Source organism: Pelophylax lessonae (genome assembly GCF_965119305.1).
Source record: "Pelophylax lessonae genome assembly, chromosome: 10".
Classification (NCBI taxonomy): domain Eukaryota; kingdom Metazoa; phylum Chordata; class Amphibia; order Anura; family Ranidae; genus Pelophylax; species Pelophylax lessonae.
Window position 1 is genome coordinate 55,036,022 of NC_138777.1, and position 19,916 is coordinate 55,055,937.

Consider the following 19,916-nt stretch of genomic DNA (forward strand, 5'->3'; position numbering starts at 1 on the left):
GACAGAGAGATAGAGGGGCGGGCTAAAAGTAATGATATTCATTCGGCCGTGTTTACAATTACATTTGTCACTAAGGAGCAGAGATGTATAGTAACGAAGTAGAACTACTTAAGTACTGTACTTAAGTACCGAAATGCGGTATCTGTACTTTCCTAGAGTAGAATTTTTTTCTCCTACTTCCACTTTTACTTCACTACATTTTTTCGATGATTTTGATACTTCTACTCCGATATTTTTTTGTGTGCTGCATAGTTACTAGTTACAATTATAAAAATTACCACTGCCAGAACAGTAGATGGCAGGTTGCATAAAGCTCAAAAAAATGTGTATAATGTCATTTGTAAATCAGCGCATACGAAAATAATAAAAGCTGCTATACCAAATCTTTCCAATAAAAAGAAAATATGAAAACAAACAAATAAATGGTGCTACAGTGCTTAAAGTGCATCAAGAAACTACTAACAAACACAGGTTAATCATTTGAATAAATCATTTGAAATAATAAAAAACAATATGATGTTCAAACTTTTGACTTCTTTCTTTAATAACTACATAACACAGTACTTGTACTTCTACTTTCAGTACTTGAGTAGAATTTTTTTTTTTTCAAAACTACTGGTAGTTTTTACTTTTAGTACTTAAGTAGCAAATTTTTTTAAAAAACTACTTGCAATACTTAAGTAAAAAAAATGTTGAATACTTTAGTACTTCTACTTAAGTAACTTTTTCTGCGAGCACTTCCACTTCTACTCAAGTCACTTTTTGATCGAGCACTTGTACTTTTACTCAAGTAGAAATTTTGAGTACTTTATACAAGTCTGCTAAGGAGACATACATATATCTCGGAGATCGGCCGAAGGATCACTTATAACAGCAGACTAATATTGTATGTCTTTCTTTACAGGAAGAACCATTTAGAAACTGCTCAAAGTTTTTTAATATTATTAAAAAACGAACTTATACTCAATCATTGATTTGTACTGTGTTGATCTTATAGGTCGTACGGCTATATTAGCAACCAGACACCAGATGGCAGCACTTTTGCTCACTTACATAGGGAACAGTGTTAAATACAATAATATACATAAAACACATTATAACCACATAAAAACATATAAAATCGTACATAAACCCCAATAAAATAGTATAAAATTTACTAAATAAGTATTTAAAATTTAAATATCCTAAAAAGAAAAAACAATGACCATAAAAAATTATCTGTCTGAAATAAAACAATTCAGATCAAAGTCGACATTCAATCCTAGGGGCGTTAAGACTTTAGCCTCATAAATCCAAAAGGATTCGCGACGACTTAATTGTCTGATGAAATTACCACCCCTCCAATGGTAGCTTACTTTTTCAATCCCCCAGAATTTTAAGGTGCTTGGATTTTTATGATGATAATTTTTAAAGTGCCTAGATACACTGTGGGTAATAAGCCCCTTCCGTATGTTGTTGACATGTTCCCCAACACGTACGTGTAGAGCCCGCGAGGTGCGTCCAATGTATTGTAACCCACAGTCACACTCTAACATGTAAACCACACTTTGTGTGGCACATGTTATTAAATTTTTTATCAAATAGCTTTTTTGTGTGACCGTGGATACAAATTCCTTGCGTTTTTTGATATTTTTCCTGCAACTTTTACAAGTAGCACACTTCCCGCACGCATAAAAACCTGCCAGGAAAGGGAATATACCATTGCTCTTCACCTGGGGTGGATCAACTACTCCCGGGGCAACTTTGTCTCTGAGGGATGGAGCTTTCCTGTAAACAAATTTGGGCTGCTCTGATAAGACAGGGCCCAATACCCTATCCTCTCTCAGAATGGCCCAATGCTTACGGATGATTTTTTCAACTTTTTTATGTTGGATATTATAATCTAAGACCATTCGGAATTGCGTATCCACTTCTCTAGATCTGGAATTATCCAAAAGGCGATCCCGACTTGTGTTTTTAACCCATTCAAGCTCATTTTTCACATTTGTTTTATCGTATCCCTTTTCTAAAAACCTTCCTGTTAAAACCTCTGACTGTGTAATAAAATCCTCCTCAGTGGTACAGTTACGCCTTAAGCGTGTAAACTGTCCACGAGGGATATTACACAGCCACTGTCTGTGATGGCAACTGTCAAGGGGGATAAAAGAATTTCTGTCTGTGGGTTTAAAATAATTACGGGTTTTAAAAACACCATCTGCTTTGTACACTTCCAAGTCTAAAAAAATTATACTCTCATATTGCAAATTCCATGTAAGAACAATATTCTTTTCATTGTTGTTTAATTTGTTCATAAACGCTTCCAAACTCACCATGTCCCCCCACCAAACCATGAATAAATCATCGATATAGCGACGGTAACATATGAGCTGTGGGGGCAAATCTTCAAACACAGTTTCTTCCTCCCAGTGGGCCATAAATAAGTTGGCCACACTGGGAGCAAACTTAGCCCCCATCGCAACTCCTTTGACTTGCAAATAAAAACTATGGTTGTACCAAAAATAGTTCTTCTCAAGACAAAACTTTAAGCTCCTCTGAAGAAACCTAATTTGCTTTCTAGGTAACTGTGAATGAGATAGACCCCATTTAACCGCACTCAGTGCATCCGAGTGGTCAATAATGGTGTACAATGATCCAACATCCGCTGTAATCATTATACATTCAGTGGAGCTTGGTATTGTATTAAGTATTTGTATAATATGTTTAGTGTCTTTAAGGAACGATTTGGTTTTTTGTACAACCGGCTGGAGGAAAAAATCTATGTATTGACCCAACCTGGCCGTGATGGAATCAATCCCATTAACTATGGGGCGGCCAGGTGGGTTTTCCAGCTGTTTGTGTATTTTTGGCAGAAAGTATATTATAGGCCTCCTACAAAATAAGGGGTCTAGATACTGGGCCTCTTTATGAGTGAGGACTCCACTCCGTTCGCCTTTAGTAGTTAGACCATGTAGTTCTTCTTTGAACTCTAACATGGGGTCTTTAGACAAGATCTGATATGTGGAGTGGTCACTCAGGAGTCTCAACATCTCATTTTTGTAATAACTCCCACTGAGTACCACCAGACCCCCCCCTTTATCTGCCGGACGTATAACGATATCACTCCTTTTTTCCAGAGATGCAATACCTCTTTTGATACACAATGGGTCATACGCTTTTTTATACTTCAATTTATCAAGGTCACTACACACCATGTGTTTAAACACATCTAGGTGCTTAGTGTCCTGTCCAGGCGGATTGAAGGTTGATTTATTTTTTAGGGAGGAATGGTGGTATGTAGAGGAGGCGGAGTTGCGGGTAACAGGATTAGACAAGAAATATTTTTTAATGCTTAATTGTCTAGTAAATTTCTGTATATTAACATAAGTTTGAAATTTGTTCAAATTCCTGATAGGAGCAAATTTTAGCCCCTTATCCAAGACTTTGAGTTCGTCCTCCGTGAGGGGAACTCCACTCAAGTTATATATTCCTGTACCTATCGTGGCCTCTGCCTTTTTGGTTCGTCGTCCTCCTCGACATCCTCTCTGTTTTTTCTTTTTCCTACACTCTGATTGGCGTTTTCTAGTTGGTATTGGTTCCCCCTCCAATTGTAATTCTGGATTGGGGTTCTTGGGGCTGGGGACTGGAATTGGGTCCGTGGTCCCCTCCATGGGGACCTCCCTTCCTCTAAAAAATATTGTTGTATGTCAACTGACGGTAAGTCCGGGATGGCATGGGCAAATTGCCCTCTCAAAGCGTGGGACAACTGCAAATAATAAAAGTGCATGGATGCCGGGAGTTGGAATTCCTCCTGGAGTAGGCTAAAAGACTTAACAGACCCAGCAGAGACAACATGGGATAGCAAATATACATTCCTACGGATCCACACCCCAGGGTCAGGGATATGGAGAAGCTCCGGCAGCTGACGGTTAAACCACAAGGGAGTTATGGAATGCAAAGTCGCATCCCCGGTTCTGGACAACGCCAGGTCCCAGACCCGCCTATGATGGAACAAGAGACTTCCCCAAGGAGCCACAGGCGTAGACCCGGCAACACCTCTAAGGACATCACAGAACGGGTGAGGGAGCCGCGACTCCGCACCTCTGCAGACCAGCGCCATATACCTGACCGAGTCCTGTTTATCCAGATGAAAGAAATGCGATAATTGGGCAGCTAGGTAATACCTTGCCAATTCAGGAACCGCCATGCCCCCTAACTTGGTGGGTTTCTGGGTGTGCTTCCAGGACAGCTTGTGTCTGGAGGAACCCCAAATAAATGATCGCAGCAAGCTCTCTAGAGTCATAAAGTATCTATACAGAATATAAACCGGAGAGTGCCACAGCAGGTATAGGATTTTGGGGAGCAGGATCATCTTCACCAGGCCCACCCTGCCCATGATGCCCAAAGGCAACCTAGCCCAAACCTGCGTTTTGTCCTTAACCAAGGCAAAGAGGGGTTCAATATTTAACGGGATATAGTCAGGAAGGGATCTAGTCACCCGGACCCCAAGATGCTTGAATTCCGACACCCGCGACAGGGGGAGCGACGCTTGGTCAGCTGCTGGGGGGAAACTGTCTATAGGAAGGACGTTGGACTTGTCCCAATTGACCGTCAGACCAGAAAATCTCCCGAACCGCTGTATGACCTCCAGGCAGGGGCAGACTGGCAACTTTCAGCCCAGGGGGCAAGTACAAACCAGAGGCACACGGTGCAGCGACTTAGCCCCTCTCCCACTCTCTCTCTTCCCGGCCTCCTTGTGACCCCCATTGCAGGCTGAAGCTCCGCTCCAAGTACTCTCTACTCACCGGCCGGATCTGGTTTCCCCACCTGACCAGCAGGGGCGGTTGGGGGGAGCGGGGACAGTTCGGTCAGGGCTGGCTGGAGGAGGAGAGTCTCCAGTGGGGCATGGAACCGGCCTCTGCTCGGACATAGCTTACACCATCCATGCTGGGGGGGAGGGCAGCACTCTGTCCTTGTCTTAATCCCACCCTCAGTAGGTCAGCGGTGGGGACTTTTTACTTCTCATCACCAGGAATCCTTTAGGCATATCTGTGGCAGAAGCAGTGCAGCCTTTTTATGGGGCATCAGAGTGGCCTGGGTGGCAATTGCCCCCCTGCCCCCTGGCCCAGTCCTCCCCTGCCTCCAGGGCACGCCTCAAAGAGGGTCCGGAGTCTGCCAGGTACAGGATCATGTCGTCTGCGTACAGCCCAATACGCTCCTCAAGGTCCCCGCGGCGGAGACCCTTAATGCCTGAGTCCGCCCGGAGGGCCATCGCAAGTGGCTCGACCGCCAGGGCATACAGCAGTGGGGAGATGGGACACCCCTGACGCGTGCCACGAGAAAGAGGAAAGGACCTAGAAGTCCAGCCATTGGCCACCACCCGAGCCCGAGGTTGACTGTATAATGCTGTAAGCCATTTTATGAACTTCGGACCGAACCCAAATTTACGGAGACACTGCCACAAGTAGGACCACTCGACAGAATCAAAGGCCTTGGCGGCATCCAAAGTCACAACAACCCTGGTACCGACACAGTCATGGGGGGCCTGCATGTTCATGAACAAGCGCCTGGTGTTGAACGCCGTATTCTTGGCCGGCATGAATCCCGTCTGATCGGGGTGTACCAAGGAGAGGATCACTACATTGAGTCTAAGGGCAAGTACCTTGGCCAGGATTTTAACATCGCACTGTAACAGTGAGATGGGCCTGTAGGATTCCGGATACCGGGGATCCTTGCCAGGCTTGGGGAGCAAAATGATCAGTGCCTCACACATCGAGGCAGGTAGAGAGCCCAACTCAAATGCCGCCTCAAACACCGCGAGCAGACGGGAGGTCAAGGACTCCGCATACTGCAAATAAAACTCGATGGGGAGACCATCAGATCCAGGCGCTTTAGCCCTAGCAAAACTAGAAATGGCAGAGACTATTTCGGTCCGAGAAATCGGGGCCTCAAGCACCGCTACCTGTTCAGGGGTCAGTGCAGGGAACTCCAGGGTATCCAGCAAACCGGTCAGATCCAACGGGTCATAATCCACCTCAGAGGAATAAACCTCGCTAAAGTACGAAGCAAATAGCTCCGCCACAGCCGCTGGATCCGAAGAGTCCCCCAGCACCGAAGGGTGAAGTGTAATCATCACGGACGGTCTATCGTCCATATGTGCCAAATAGGCAAGCAATTTGCCCGATCGCTCACCATGCTCAAAAACGCGTTGCCGGCTGAAAAATAATTTATGATTAGCCCGTTCCTGGAACATATGGTCCAGGGCCCTAGACCGTAGTTTGAGTTGGGAAAGTGCGTCCGGCGTCGGAGAGCCGGCATATTCAGCCTCCAGTTCAGCCAATTGACGTTCAACAGTAAGTAGGTCTGTCCGCGACGCCCTGCGATGTCGAGCTATACGCGACGTCAAAAGTAAACGTGCATGGCCCTTGAAGGCCTCCCACACCAATAACGCGGAAGCAGTGTCAGAGTTGGAGCTGAAAAAAAAGTCCCATTCTGTCGTCAAGGAGTCAATGTCCGGGATAGTCTTGAGCCAAAAGGGATTCAAGCGCCAATGTCTCTGGGGAGGGGCGGTAAGCGGGGACAGAGTAGCCATGTACGGGGCGTGGTCCGAGAGCAGTCTCGGGCCAAAACGGGCACCCAGAAGCCTGGGCAGAAGGGCCTGGGAGATCCATATACCATCAATCCTAGACATGGTGGAGTGGGTCGTGGAGAAGCACGAGTAGGCCCGTGCAGTGGGATGTAAACACCTCCACGAGTCAAAGAGGTGACAGCCGGACAACAATCTATGGAAGCGCGTGGCTCTATCCGGGCAGGGTGGGGAGCCCGGGGCACCCACCCTATCCAGAAACGGATTGGAGACCGTATTAAAGTCCCCCATCCAGACTGCAGGAACCGAGGGGTACCTTGCCATAAACATCATGCCCTCCGTCAGAAGGGTAGCACTAAAGGGGGGAGGAAAGTACCAGGCTAAAAGAAGAATGTCATGCCCCCCTATAGCTCCAGCCACAAAGACATACCTACCCAAGGGGTCCGTCACCACCTCCCTCACCGCGAAAGCCACAGACCGGGAGACCAGCAACGACACACCCCTCGAATGAGAGGAGTGTGACGCATGAAAAGCCCAGCGGTCCCACGGTCTGCGGATGGCCCCGAGTAAGTTACCCTCAGCATGCGTTTCAACTAGTGCAATGACATCCGCCCTCTGTTCCTTGAGGTAGGACAGGATAACGGTGCGCTTGACCTTGTCTCGGATGCCCCGCACGTTCCACGTAAGAAAGGTCAGCCCTGCCATATCATCAAGGAGGAGAGAACATGTCGTGGCACAGGACGTGGACAGCAATCCGGGACAAGTTTAAACTGCACCCGCCGCCCATGGCCCGAAATCCAGGAGACCAACCAAACAGTGCTAAAATATAGGGTAGTGCAAATACATGTCAGTACACAAATCACATAGCATAACTCAATAAACATAAACCCCCACCCCCCACCCAGCCCAACACACACCCCAACTTGTGTGAGCATCAATCCCAGAACCAAACAGTCCACAGGCAGCAGTGACCAGCCGCCCCGGGTAGTTCCACCAAAAGGCGAAGCCCCCCAGGACCAAACAGAGCACCACGAACCCGTGGGGGTGAACAATCTCCGAAGAGGGGTCCCATTTCTGGAACGTAACAGTGAGCACAAAACATGACATCGAAAATTCACAGTACCCATGGTGGGCATAGAGGCCTCCCGGCCGGAAGGCAAAAGTAGAAAGAAAAAGTCTGTATCGGCAAACCAGATCAGAAAAAGAAAAAAGTTCCAGGGGGGAGGGGGAGGGAAAGGGTCCGTTCGACCAAGGGGAGTCAAAAGGGGGGCAGGTAAAAGGTAAACAGGCATCCCATGAAGGAGTTCATTCCAAGGATACTAGAGTGTCAGGGGGACAAAGGGAGTGCCAACACGAGCTTCCAAGGCATGCAGGGCAGGTGAAGGGAGTGAGAATCAATGCAATGGGAGAACCATCAGGGCAGTTCAGGCTGAAGTACGTACAGTCTTCCAATGTACTCAGGGGCGGGGAAGGGGCAACAGACTCACCGCTCACGGCAGACGATCCAACCAGGCTATCGCAGCGTCAGGGTCCTCGAAAAAATGTACTCTATCCTCACCAACCACTCGTAGCCTGGCCGGGTATAACATCGCATACTTGAGGTTGCGGGTCCTAAGGCGCCTCTTGACTTCTCCAAACTGGCTGCGCTGCTTCTGGACTTCCGCCGAGAAGTCCGGGAACGCCATGATGTTATGGTTGTCCAGTGGGATATTCCCCCGCTCCCTGGATAGCCGGAGCACCGCATCCCTATCCCGAAATTTCATGAATCGGGCGATAAAGACCCGGGGTGGTGCACCTGGGGGCGGCTTCTTAGCTGGCATTCGGTGCGCCCGTTCCACAACAAAGGCCTGCGAGAATGCCTCCCTGCCGTATGATTTAACCAGGAGATCTTCCAGGAACGTGGCAGGGGACAACCCCTCCGCAGCCTCCGGCAAGCCAATAAAACAAACATTATTACGCCGGGCTCTGTTCTCCAGGTCATCCTGTTTATGTAGCAAGAACTGTATATCCCTGGCGGCCTGTTCATCAGCGTTCTGTATGGGGGGTAAATCATCCTCCACTCTGGAGAGCCGTCCCTCGGCTTCCGACATCCTGCCCCTCAACTTCTGAAGGTCCTGCCTGAGCAAGGATATGTCCACCTTTACCTCCTCTATTTTTGTGGTAAGGGACGCCTTGCAATCCGTGATGGCAGCCAGGATGATCGCCTGGTCCACAGCCTGTGCCGCTGCAGTGGGAGCTGGCTGGGACGGTCCGCCATTTTGGGCCACGCCGCTCACCTCTTGGCGCCGAAACTTCTCCAGCTTAGCCGCCGCTTCGGATGGCCGTTTCGGTGGAGACATGACCAGGGCTGGATGGCGGTGTCCACCGGCGGTCGGGGGTAAGGGTATCGCTCGAGTTCGGAGCCGCAGGATGGCTTAAACGGAGATCCGCCGGGAGAGCCTCTCTAGAACACGTCCGCTCACATAGGTCTTCAGGCCACGCCCCCCCCTTTCCCTGGCTTTTTAATTTATCCCCCCCCCCCCCATCCCAGTCTCTGGCTTCTCCTGCCTCTCAGACTTCTGGGGAATTGCAGTTCGTCAAACTCCCATTAGCACAATGTTTTAAATGCTGTTGAAGATCTACACTTCCCAATATTCTTTACTTCCCAAAATGGTTGAGGAAAGGGTCAGCATCTCAATGCCCCCATTTTGTGTCCAAAAGGAAGAATTGCATGACTCTGTAATTTTACATTATAGTCTATGAATGTACTGCATAACTCAGTAACCGCATTCCTTGGTACTCTGTAAGGCTCCTTTCACACATGCGGACACTTCATTTCATCAGTTCAGTCACGTCAAAATGGATGAAGTATTCGTCCGTTTTTCATCTGTTTTCTTTCACATCCACTACCAATGCAAGTACCATTTGTAAGTTTACATCCGTTTTTTGTCCAATCCATTTTTTTAACGGAAGAAAAATAGAGCTTTGATCAGTTTAACCGGTTGCCGACCGCCGCAAGTACATATACTGCGGCGGTCAGCCCCGGCCAGGCAAAGTGACGTATCGGTACGTCACTAGCCTGTCACTAGCTTGTGAGCCAATAGCGGGCGAGCGCGCGCCCCCGGAGGCGCGCTCCCACCCCGGCTCGTTCCCTAACAAGTCCGTGCATGTGACCGGTGGACCCGATGTCCGCCAGTCACTCGCGATCGTCCGCCGTGAAGGGAGAAAGGCAGGCGGCTAATGTAAACAAAGCCAACAATCAAAAAGGACAGATCCTGCACATGCTGATATACAACAAGTACAAAGAGGAGTACTTCACCAGCCCATGGCGCTGTCCATGTGTTCACCTCCTTTGTTTGTATGTTTTATAGCTGAAATGTCCTGGTTGCTGCTGGTCCTCTCTCACTCCACTGGGGGGGGGGGGGGGCGGATCAAAACAATTCAAATCTGTAAAGAAAAGCGCACGCAACCTCAGGCAATAACGCTTTAATAAAGGACAACAACACAGTACATTGGAATTGCACTCACACTTTTCCTTTAAGACAATCGCTTTACAGCATTCCAACAGGAGCTACTCGCTCCTCCCGTCCCTCCAGATGGTGACTCTGCGGTCTCCTCATTCGCGGCTGCCGCCGCTGTTTCCCCGCTCTCCTTCACTTCCTGTGTTGCCTGGTCACCGGATGCCGGTTCTAGTGCGCCTGCGCACTATACCAACGTAATCTACGGCGCCTCAGGAGAGCCTCAGCCAAAGCCGGAGCCACAAGTTGTACGGAGCTGCGAGGTGGGAGATTCAAGACACGGGTGCACTGCCTCTGCTGTTACTACGGACAACGCGTTTCGGAGGCGGAGCCTCCTTCCTCAGGACCTGAGGAAGGAGGCTCCGCCTCCGAAACGCGTTGTCCGTAGTAACAGCAGAGGCAGTGCACCCGTGTCTTGAATCTCCCACCTCGCAGCTCCGTACAACTTGTGGCTCCGGCTTTGGCTGAGGCTCTCCTGAGGCACCGTAGATTACGTTGGTATAGTGCGCAGGCGCACTAGAACCGGAATCCGGTGACCAGGCAACACAGGAAGTGAAGGAGAGCGGGGAAACAGCGGCGGCAGCCGCGAATGAGGAGACCGCAGAGTAACCATCTGGAGGGACGGGAGGAGCGAGTAGCTCCTGTTGGAATGCTGTAAAGCGATTGTCTTAAAGGAAAAGTGTGAGTGCAATTCCAATGTACTGTGTTGTTGTCCTTTATTAAAGCGTTATTGCCCGAGGTTGCGTGCGCTTTTCTTTACAGATTTGGAATGTAAACAAAGCCGCCTGTCATTCTTCCCTGTGTAAAAATGGAGATCATACGGTTCTACTATGTAGGACCGTTGATCTCTGTTCTTACACCAGTAGCCACATCCAATCACAGTTAGAAGCACGCCCCTAGGGACACACTTAACCCCTCCTTCCCCAATAAAGTTAACCCCTTCCCTCCCAGTGTCATTTTTACAGTAACAGTGCATATGTATAGCACTGATTACTGTAGTAATGTCACTGGTACCCCCAAAAGTGTCAAAAATGTCAGTCAAGGGTCCGATCTGTCCGCCACAATGTCGCAGTACCGCAAAAAAAAATCACAGATCGCCGCCATTACTCGTTAAAGAGAAAAACAACAAAAATGACAAAAATCTTTCCCTTAGTAAACGCAATAACTTTTGCGCAAACCAATCAAAATACCCTTATTGTGATTTTTTTTTTACCAAGCATATGTAGCAGAAAACAAATTGGCCAAAAATGTTAAAAAATTTTGATTTTTACATTTTTTTGGGGGAATTTCATATAAAAAAATGTGAAAAATATTGTTATTTTTGCTAAATTGTCGCTCTTTTTTTGTTTATAGCGCATGATTAAAAAATCGCACAGGTGATCAAATACCACCAAAAGAAAGCTCTGTTTGTGGGAAAAAAAGGACGTCAAATTTGTTTAGGTACAGCGTCGCACAACCGCGCAATTGTCCGTTAAAATCACGCAGTGCCGAATCGCAAAATAGGCCCTGGTCAGGAAGGGGGTAAAATCTTCCGGGGCTTAAGTGGTTAAAAAAACTGATGGTGAAGGGCTTTTTCTATTATTATACAAGGACAATTTTGTCCTAAGGCCTACAGCCTCTTTTCTCCCTAAGGTAGTTTCCTACTTCTATCTCAGTTAGGACACTGTCCTCCCCTTCTAATGTCCTGCTCTGAAACATTACAATGAAAATTTCATTCCATGATGTGGTACAAAAAGTGAGAGTCTACCTCTTGACTGAAGTCTTTTTTCGGCAATGAGATTCCTTCTTTGTCCTTCCTGCAGGTTCTCACAGGGGTTCCCTGCTTCTTGCTCCACCATGGTAGGTTAGACAAGTCATTCAATGGTTGGGGTTCCTCCAAATGTGTGCTGCAAGCTGCTCTCTCATTCTCTTGAGCCCTTCTGGACTTGTCTGCTACATGGACCTATTGGCATTGTTTGCTGTGTTGCCCATCTCTCACCTGGACTACTGTTCGACATCCCATGGTTATGACTCTGATCTTGTGTCCTGTACTGTAGTCCAAGAAATTTATTTTTGTAGCAGAATGGACACTAAGAATATGGTTTGGATTATTTCAAATGGGACAGAAATATTTGTCAACAATATATCTCATGTATATCTCATGTTAAGGCCCAGCTGCCTATTGCCAATAAAATATTGCTCCACACAGTCAGACTCATAGCACAGAGTAATATCATCACCTCAACCATCTGTCTTCCACACATTATTGAATATGCTGATTTACTCACCTGTTATGTACTGTGGGCAGAGGCGTAACTAGAACCTTCAGGGCCCCGATGCAAAAAACCATGAAGGGCCCCCCAGTCCCCTGGCCGGGGCCCTTCCCTTCAAGCCCGGGGCTCTTCCCACTAATCCTGGGGCTCTTTACTCTCGTTGCATGGCCTTCTATTATGGTCCCACAGCAGGATCCTTTCACAAGTTCTGCAGTGGGCCCCCTTCCTGCAATCTTGGGGCCTCCCCACAGTGGTGCAATGCCAGGGCCCGGTCGCAAGTGTGACCTTTGAGATCCTGGAAGTTCACCCACTGGTTTGCTACCGGGCCCCCTGGAGCATGGGGCCCGGTAGCAATTGCAACCCCTGCAACCCCTGTAGTTACGCCCCTGACTGTGGGGATGTGTTTACACTTATAATAATGTGTATTGTACTTCAGGAGCTTGATTGGTTGTGTTGTGTTGGTTGAGTCTGTGAAATGTTTACTTGTCCCTAGTCCCCTCTCAGGTCCAGCTGGAAAATGATTTAAAAAACCCTTGCATGGGGAATCATATAAAAGCCAGCTGTGGCTGAATACCAGTCGTTGTTGACTCCCAGAACTGTGTGTCGTTCAGTTACTGGGGGGGATTCTGCCTTGGATATGTTAGTACTTCCTCAGCTTCAAGGATCATACAGCAGAGATACCTTGGCTGGGTATTGGAACTCCACTACAATTTTATTTAAGGCTCTGTCCAGTTTCGGTGCAGAGTCCGATGCGGTTTCCACTCAACGGTTCAGGTGTGATTTAGGTGTGAATTTGACACTGAAATTGCCCCTGAACTGAACTGTAAAACACAGAGGACCCTTTTAAAATTTGCACCGCAGCCGGCCCCCATATATGTGAACTAGCTCCACTGAACGCTGGTCTGATTCACATGTTATATGAATCAGATGCGGTTCAAAACGCATCTGATTCACATATAGGTAAACCAAGCCTTCAGGTCAACATTCCTATTATTATAACCTTTTAGCCCCATCTGCTTGCCCTCACCTTGACCACAACATTTATAGTGGGCAATATGTCCTCAGATCAAGTTGTAAACCTTGTCCAAGGTCTGCAGCCAACAGTGAGGCCCCTTTTTACAGTTGTGCGACTTGGGACTGCAAAGTCGCACGACAAGCCATACTCCATGATTTACAATGAGTACCATTCATATCTGTGTGAGTTCAAAGTCGTCCCTGCACTACTTTGGTCCGACTTTGATGCATTTGAGGTCCACAGACATAGGCATTGCTTACAGTCCAGTCAAAATCGCAGAAAATCGTGGTGAAAAAAATTGTGGCAAAATCGCGCAACTTTTAGGTCGCACAAGTGTGAAAAGGGCATGGGTGAGAAAGTTCTCCTCTGCTCTGAGCCAACAGGCATCTCTTCACCATAGACTGTAGGGCTCGGTTCACACTGTGGTCCCGCAGCAATAAATGTGCTAGCGCGTGTTACTGCAATGCATGAGAACATGCCTTTTGTGTATTGAGGTGCCATTCATTCCTAATAGCACCCCACATACCTTGCTGATAAAGATGCATTGCAGCGCAGCACAACATAGTGTTGCGCTACCGTGCATTGTCTTACAGAAAAATAGTACATGTACATCTTTTGGTGCAATAGGAAGTCCATTCAACTGAATGAGCTGCCTTTAAAGCAACATGTGTCAATGTGCATGCGTCCAAACTTCCACACATACAGCACCTCTCCAGTTCTCTGCCCCATGCAATCTCCATGGACATCTAGAGCAGTGGTCCTCAACTCCAGTCCTCAGGGCCCACTAACAGGCCAGATTTTAAGTATTACCTTGGGGAGATGCAGACTAGAGTACTGCAGACTTGTATAAAGTACTCGAAATTTCTACTTGAGTAAAAGTACAAGTGCTCGATCAAAAAGTGACTTGAGTAGAAGTGGAAGTGCTCGCAGAAAAAGTTACTTAAGTAGAAGTACTAAAGTATTCAACATTTTTTTTAATTAAGTATTGCAAGTAGTTTTTTCAAAAAATTTGCTACTTAAGTACTAAAAGTAAAAAGTACCAGTAGTTTTGAAAAAAAATTTCTACTCAAGTACTGAAAGTAGAAGTACAAGTACTGTGTTATGTAGTTATTAAAGAAAGAAGTCAAAAGTTTGAACATCATATTGTTTTTTATTATTTCAAATGATTTATTCAAATGATTAACCTGTGTTTGTTAGTAGTTTCTTGATGCACTTTAAGCGCTGTAGCACCATTTATTTGTTTGTTTCATATTTTCTTTTTATTGGAAAGATTTGGTATAGCAGCTTTTATTATACACAGCCTTTATTTTCGTATGCGCCGATTTACAAATGACATTATACACATTTTTTTGAGCTTTATGCAACCTGCCATCTACTGTTCTGGCAGTGGTAATTTTTTTAAAAGTAACGAGTAACTATGCAGCACAAAAAAAAAAATACTTGAGTAGAAGTATCGAAATCATCGAAAAAATGTAGTGAAGTAAAAGTAGAAGTAGGAGAAAAAAATTCTACTTTAGGAAAGTACAGATACCGCATTTCGGTACTTAAGTACAGTACTTAAGTAGTTCTACTTCGTTACTATACATCTCTGGAGTACTGCAATCACTGAGCAGCAAATTATATCACCTGGGATGGATTTCAGTTATCTTGCAAACCTGGCCTGTTAGTGGGCCCTGAGGACCAGGGTTGAGGACCACTGATCTAGAGTACTGTCTCAAAAAAGCCCCTCTCCACTTGCTGCTGAAAGATATAGATGAATAGGAGCCACACACTAGAGATCTCTTCCTTCTTTATTGAACCATCCATTATATAGCTGCTTCCATGATGTCCCTGCCCAAGGATCACCTTGCCTTCACGTGTTACACCAAGGCTTGATTGCAAGGAGCATAGTGCAGCAGTGTGAACCTAGCTTAATGGCTAGCTTACCATGGCTAATCTCTCTAATTGAAAATGCTTAGCCCAATAGGAACAAGTAATCTGCTGGCTTTACAATTAAAAGCTCAAAACAGAGTGACAAAATGTGAGCATGACTAGGATGATGAAAGACCTTGGACACCCTGGGGTAAAACAGAAAAACAGGTTCTTCTGCATGCATATCCTTATGCCTAGCCAGAGATGGCCTTGCAGTGGGAGGGGCTTGAAGGGAGATCATTAAACAGAAACTGTGCCTAGTCACTATATACACCGCACACATATAACAGTCCTCATACCCACAAAATACTCCTAATTACTGTGCAACAACTGACAGACTCACAGACACAAATAAAACTCAGGACATATTTTGTCTGACTGAGCCTACCTTAAAGGAGAACTTCATTAAAATCAGCAACTGTTAAGAGAATGAAGACCTTGGTCAGGACTATGTAACATACAACATAGTGTATACAGTGCAGGGGTCAGGGGTACAGTAGGTAACATACAAAACAACATATAGAGTGCAGCAATCAGGATGAACCCTCTGTTCACATCAGAGTGCCCCTTACATCAGTGTCCAGAGTTCCCCCTACATTAGAGTCCCCAGAGTTCCCCTTTACATCAGGAGATGTTCCTCCTTAAGTCAGAGTCCACAGCGTTCCTCCTTGCATCAGGTTCCGCAGAGTTCCCCCCTTTCATTGCAGTCACCCCTTACAATAGAGTTCCCAGCATTACCAGTGCCCCTCTTACATCAGAGTCCCCAGAGTTTCCCTTCACATCAGAGTCTGCAGGGTTCCCCCTTATAGTGCATATGAGAACTCTGCAGACCCTGATGTAAAGGAGAACACTGTGGACCCTAGTGTAAAGGGGAACTCTGCAGACCCTGATGTAAAGGGGAAACTGCGGACCCTAGTGTAAAGGGGAACTCTGCAGACCCTGATGTAAAGGGGATTTCTGAAGGCCCAGATTTAAAGGAGAGCTCTAAGGACCCATATTTAAAGGGGTATACTGCAGACTCTAGTGTAAATGGGAACTCTGATAAAGGAGGTTTCTGGCCACTAGGGCCCCCCACCTATATCAGAGTCCCCAGAGTTCCCCTTCACATCAGAGTCTGCAGGGTTTCCCCTTATAGTGGAAAGGGGAACTCTGCAAACACTGATGTAAAGGGCAACTCTGTGGACCCTAGTGTAAAGGGGAGTTCTGAAAGCCCTGAAGTAAAGGGGAACTCTGCAGGCTCTGATTTAAAGGGGAACACTGCAGACTCTAGTATAAATAGTAACTCTGATGCAAAGGGTTTCTTGTCACCAGGGCCCCCTCCTATATTTACAGAGTTCCTTCTTGCACTGTAAGAGGGAACCCTGCAGACTCTGATGTAAGGGGAAATTTTCAGCCTTCAAAGTAAGGGAGCTCTGATTTAAGGGGGAACACTGGGAACTATAATGTGTGTGTGTGGGGGGGGGGGGGCTCTGTTGACCAGTGAGCCCTTATATCAGAGTTTCCCCCTCACTCCAGAGTCTGCAAAATGAATATGCTAAGTTAGTGGGGAAACTCATTTAAGAGGGTAGTAAGGACACTGATATAAGGGAAACCTATATATCAGTGTCCCCTTACCTTGGGGTCCCCACTACCCTCTTACATCAGTGTACCCCCTCACCTTAGGGTCCTTAATCCCCTCTTACTTCAGTGACTCCCCCCCACAGACTCTGTTTGGCATATCAGTCAGTCTGTGGCTTGTAGCAGTACAGTCACTGGACTTACACTGTACTGTAGCATTCTCCTCCTCTTGCTACTCCCCCTTCTTCCAGTCTTATCTTTTAAAGTTGTGGAAAAGGTGGCAAGCGCCATGACGTCACCGTGCACCTGGACCTGAGGCCTGTCTGAGCCGAAGCCGTGTTGAGTGGAGCCAAGCTGAGACAGAGCTCAGTTGAGCTCAGCTGAATACTAATAGGCAAACTCCGGATGTGCGCGTAGGCAGTTCTAGAGCAGAAGACAAGTGGATTTTTTACGGGCACTTTTCCGCTTCTTGTTACTGACCTGGAAGCAATATATTATATAGTATAAAATGTCTCTCCTGGGTACTGGTGTTGCTGTTTCTGGCCAGTATGGCAGGAAAATAAATGAATGGACTGCCATTTGCACTCCGTTTCATTCATTGGAGGCCTCGTGAATGAAAACCTGTCACCAAAAAACTCATCACATAGGAGGCTTTTTGTCCTGTGTGACAAATAAAAAACGTAGTAAAAAAAAAAAAAAAAAGAATAACGTAAAAATTAAAGCTACAACCAAGCACTTAAAATCCCCCTCAAAAACTTTTGAACCCCCTTCCCCCACATACAAACTCTGTCAACTCTGATATAGGAGGGGGGCCATGGTGACCAGAAACCCCCTTACATCAGAATTTCCATTTACACTAGAGTGTGCAGTATTTCCCGTTAAATCAGGGCCTGCAGAGTTTCCCTTTACATCAGGGTCCGCAGAGTTCCCATTTACATCAGGGTCCGCAGAGTTCCCATTTACATCAGGGTCCGCAGAGTTTCCCTTTACATCAGGGTCCGCAGAGTTCTCCTTTACATCAGGGTCCATAGAGTTCCCCTTTACATCAGGGTCCACAGAGATCCTCTTTACATCAGGGTCCGCAGAGCTCCCCTTTACATCCGGATCTGTAGAGTTCCCCTTTACATCAGGGTCCACAGAGTTCCCCTTTACATCATCAGAGTTTGCAGGGTTCCCCCTTACAGTGACAAGGGGAACTCATGCCCTGATTTAAACAGTTGCTGACCGTCGCACGCACATATACTGTGAAACGGCGACTCCTATAGGCAAAATCACATACCTGTACATGCCCCTACCTGTTGCCGGTGCCCAGCTCCCGCTGTGATTGGACACAGCGGGAGCCAATCATCGGGTCCGACAGACCCACCAATCGTTCCCGACAGAAGCAGAACGATGGTCTGCATCAAGAGAAGACAGATCCTGTGTTTCTGCTAAACAGGAACATGGATCTCTGTCTTTCTACAGTACAAGCACCTCCCCCACACAGTTAGCAAGCACTCCCAGGGAACACATTTAACCCTTTGATCGTCCCTGATGTTAACCCCTTCTCTGCCAGTGTCACTACAGTGACAGTGCATATTTTTTAGCTGACATGCCAAACAGAATCTGTCACTGATGTAAGAGGGGAGTGAGAACCCTAAGGTGAGGGGGTACACTGATGTAAGAGGGTAAAGGGGACTCCAAGGTAGGGGGGCACTGATATACAGGTTTCCCTTATATCACTATACTGGTGTCACTGGTCCCCAAGAAGTGTCACTTAGTGCCTGATTTGTCCGCCGCAATGTCGCAGTCCCACTATCAGTCGCTAATTGTCACCATTATCAGTAAAATAAATAAAGAAATAAAAGTTTGATAAAAAATATCCCATAGTTTGTAGATGCGATAACTTTTGTGCAAACCAATCAATATACGCTTATTGGGATTTTTTTATTTTACCAAAAACATGCAGCAGAATACATATTGGCCTAAACTGATGAAGAAATTTGATTTCTTACATTTTTTTATTGGGAATGTTTTATAGCAGAAAGTAAAAAAATCATTTTTTTTTTTTTCAAAATTGTCGTTCTTTTTTTGTTTATACTGCAAAAAATAAAAATCGCACAGGTAATCAAATACTACCAAAAGAAAGCTCTATTTGTGGGAAAAAAGGACATCAATTTTATTTGGGTACAGCGTCGCACAACTGCGCAATTGTCCGTTAAAGTAGCGCAGTGCCGTATCACAAAAATGGCCTGGTCATTAACAGGGGTAAATCTTCTGGAGCTGAAGAGGTTAGAGGGGAATACTGCAGACTCTAGTGTAAATGGGAACTCTGATGTAAGGGGGTTTCTAGCCACCATGACCCCCCTCCTATATCCGAGTTTACAGAGTTCCCCTTCACATCAGAGTCTGTGGGGGATCCCCCTTGCAGTGCAAAGTGGAACTCTGCAGACTCTGATTTGAAGGGAAATACTGCAGACTGTAGTGTAAATGGGAACTCTGATACAAGGGGTTGCTGATCACCATGGCCCCCCTCCTATATCAGAGTTTACAGAGTCCCCCTTCGCATTAGAGTCTGCAGGGATCCCCCTTGCAATGCAAAGTGAACTCTGCAGACCCCGATGTGAATGGGAATACTGCAGACTCTAGTATAAATGGGAACTTTAATGTAAGGAGGTTTCTGGTCACCATGGCCTCCCTCCTATATCAGAGTTTACAGAGTTCCCCCTTGCATTGTAAGGGGAAACCCTGCAGAACACTTTTCTGCTGTTCAAGGACATTAAATAATCCATTTTATTACAAACTGTTTATAAATGTAGTCTCTGCTTCCTGTTACTGACCTGGAAGCAATGTATAAAATGTCTCTCCTGGGTGGGGGTGTTGCTGTTCCTGGCCAGTATGACAGGGGAAGAAATCAATGGACTGCCATTTGCACTCCATTTCATTCATTGGAGGACATGTGAATAATAACCTGTCACCAAAAAAATCATCACATAGGGGGGCATTTTGTGATTAAAAAAAGGAAGTTTAGAAAAAAAAATGTAAGCTACAGCCAAGCAACCAAATGACCCCCTATTTTTTTTTTGTTACCCCCCCCCCTTCCACATACAAGCATAAATGCACGTTAGGGTGCCTACGCATGA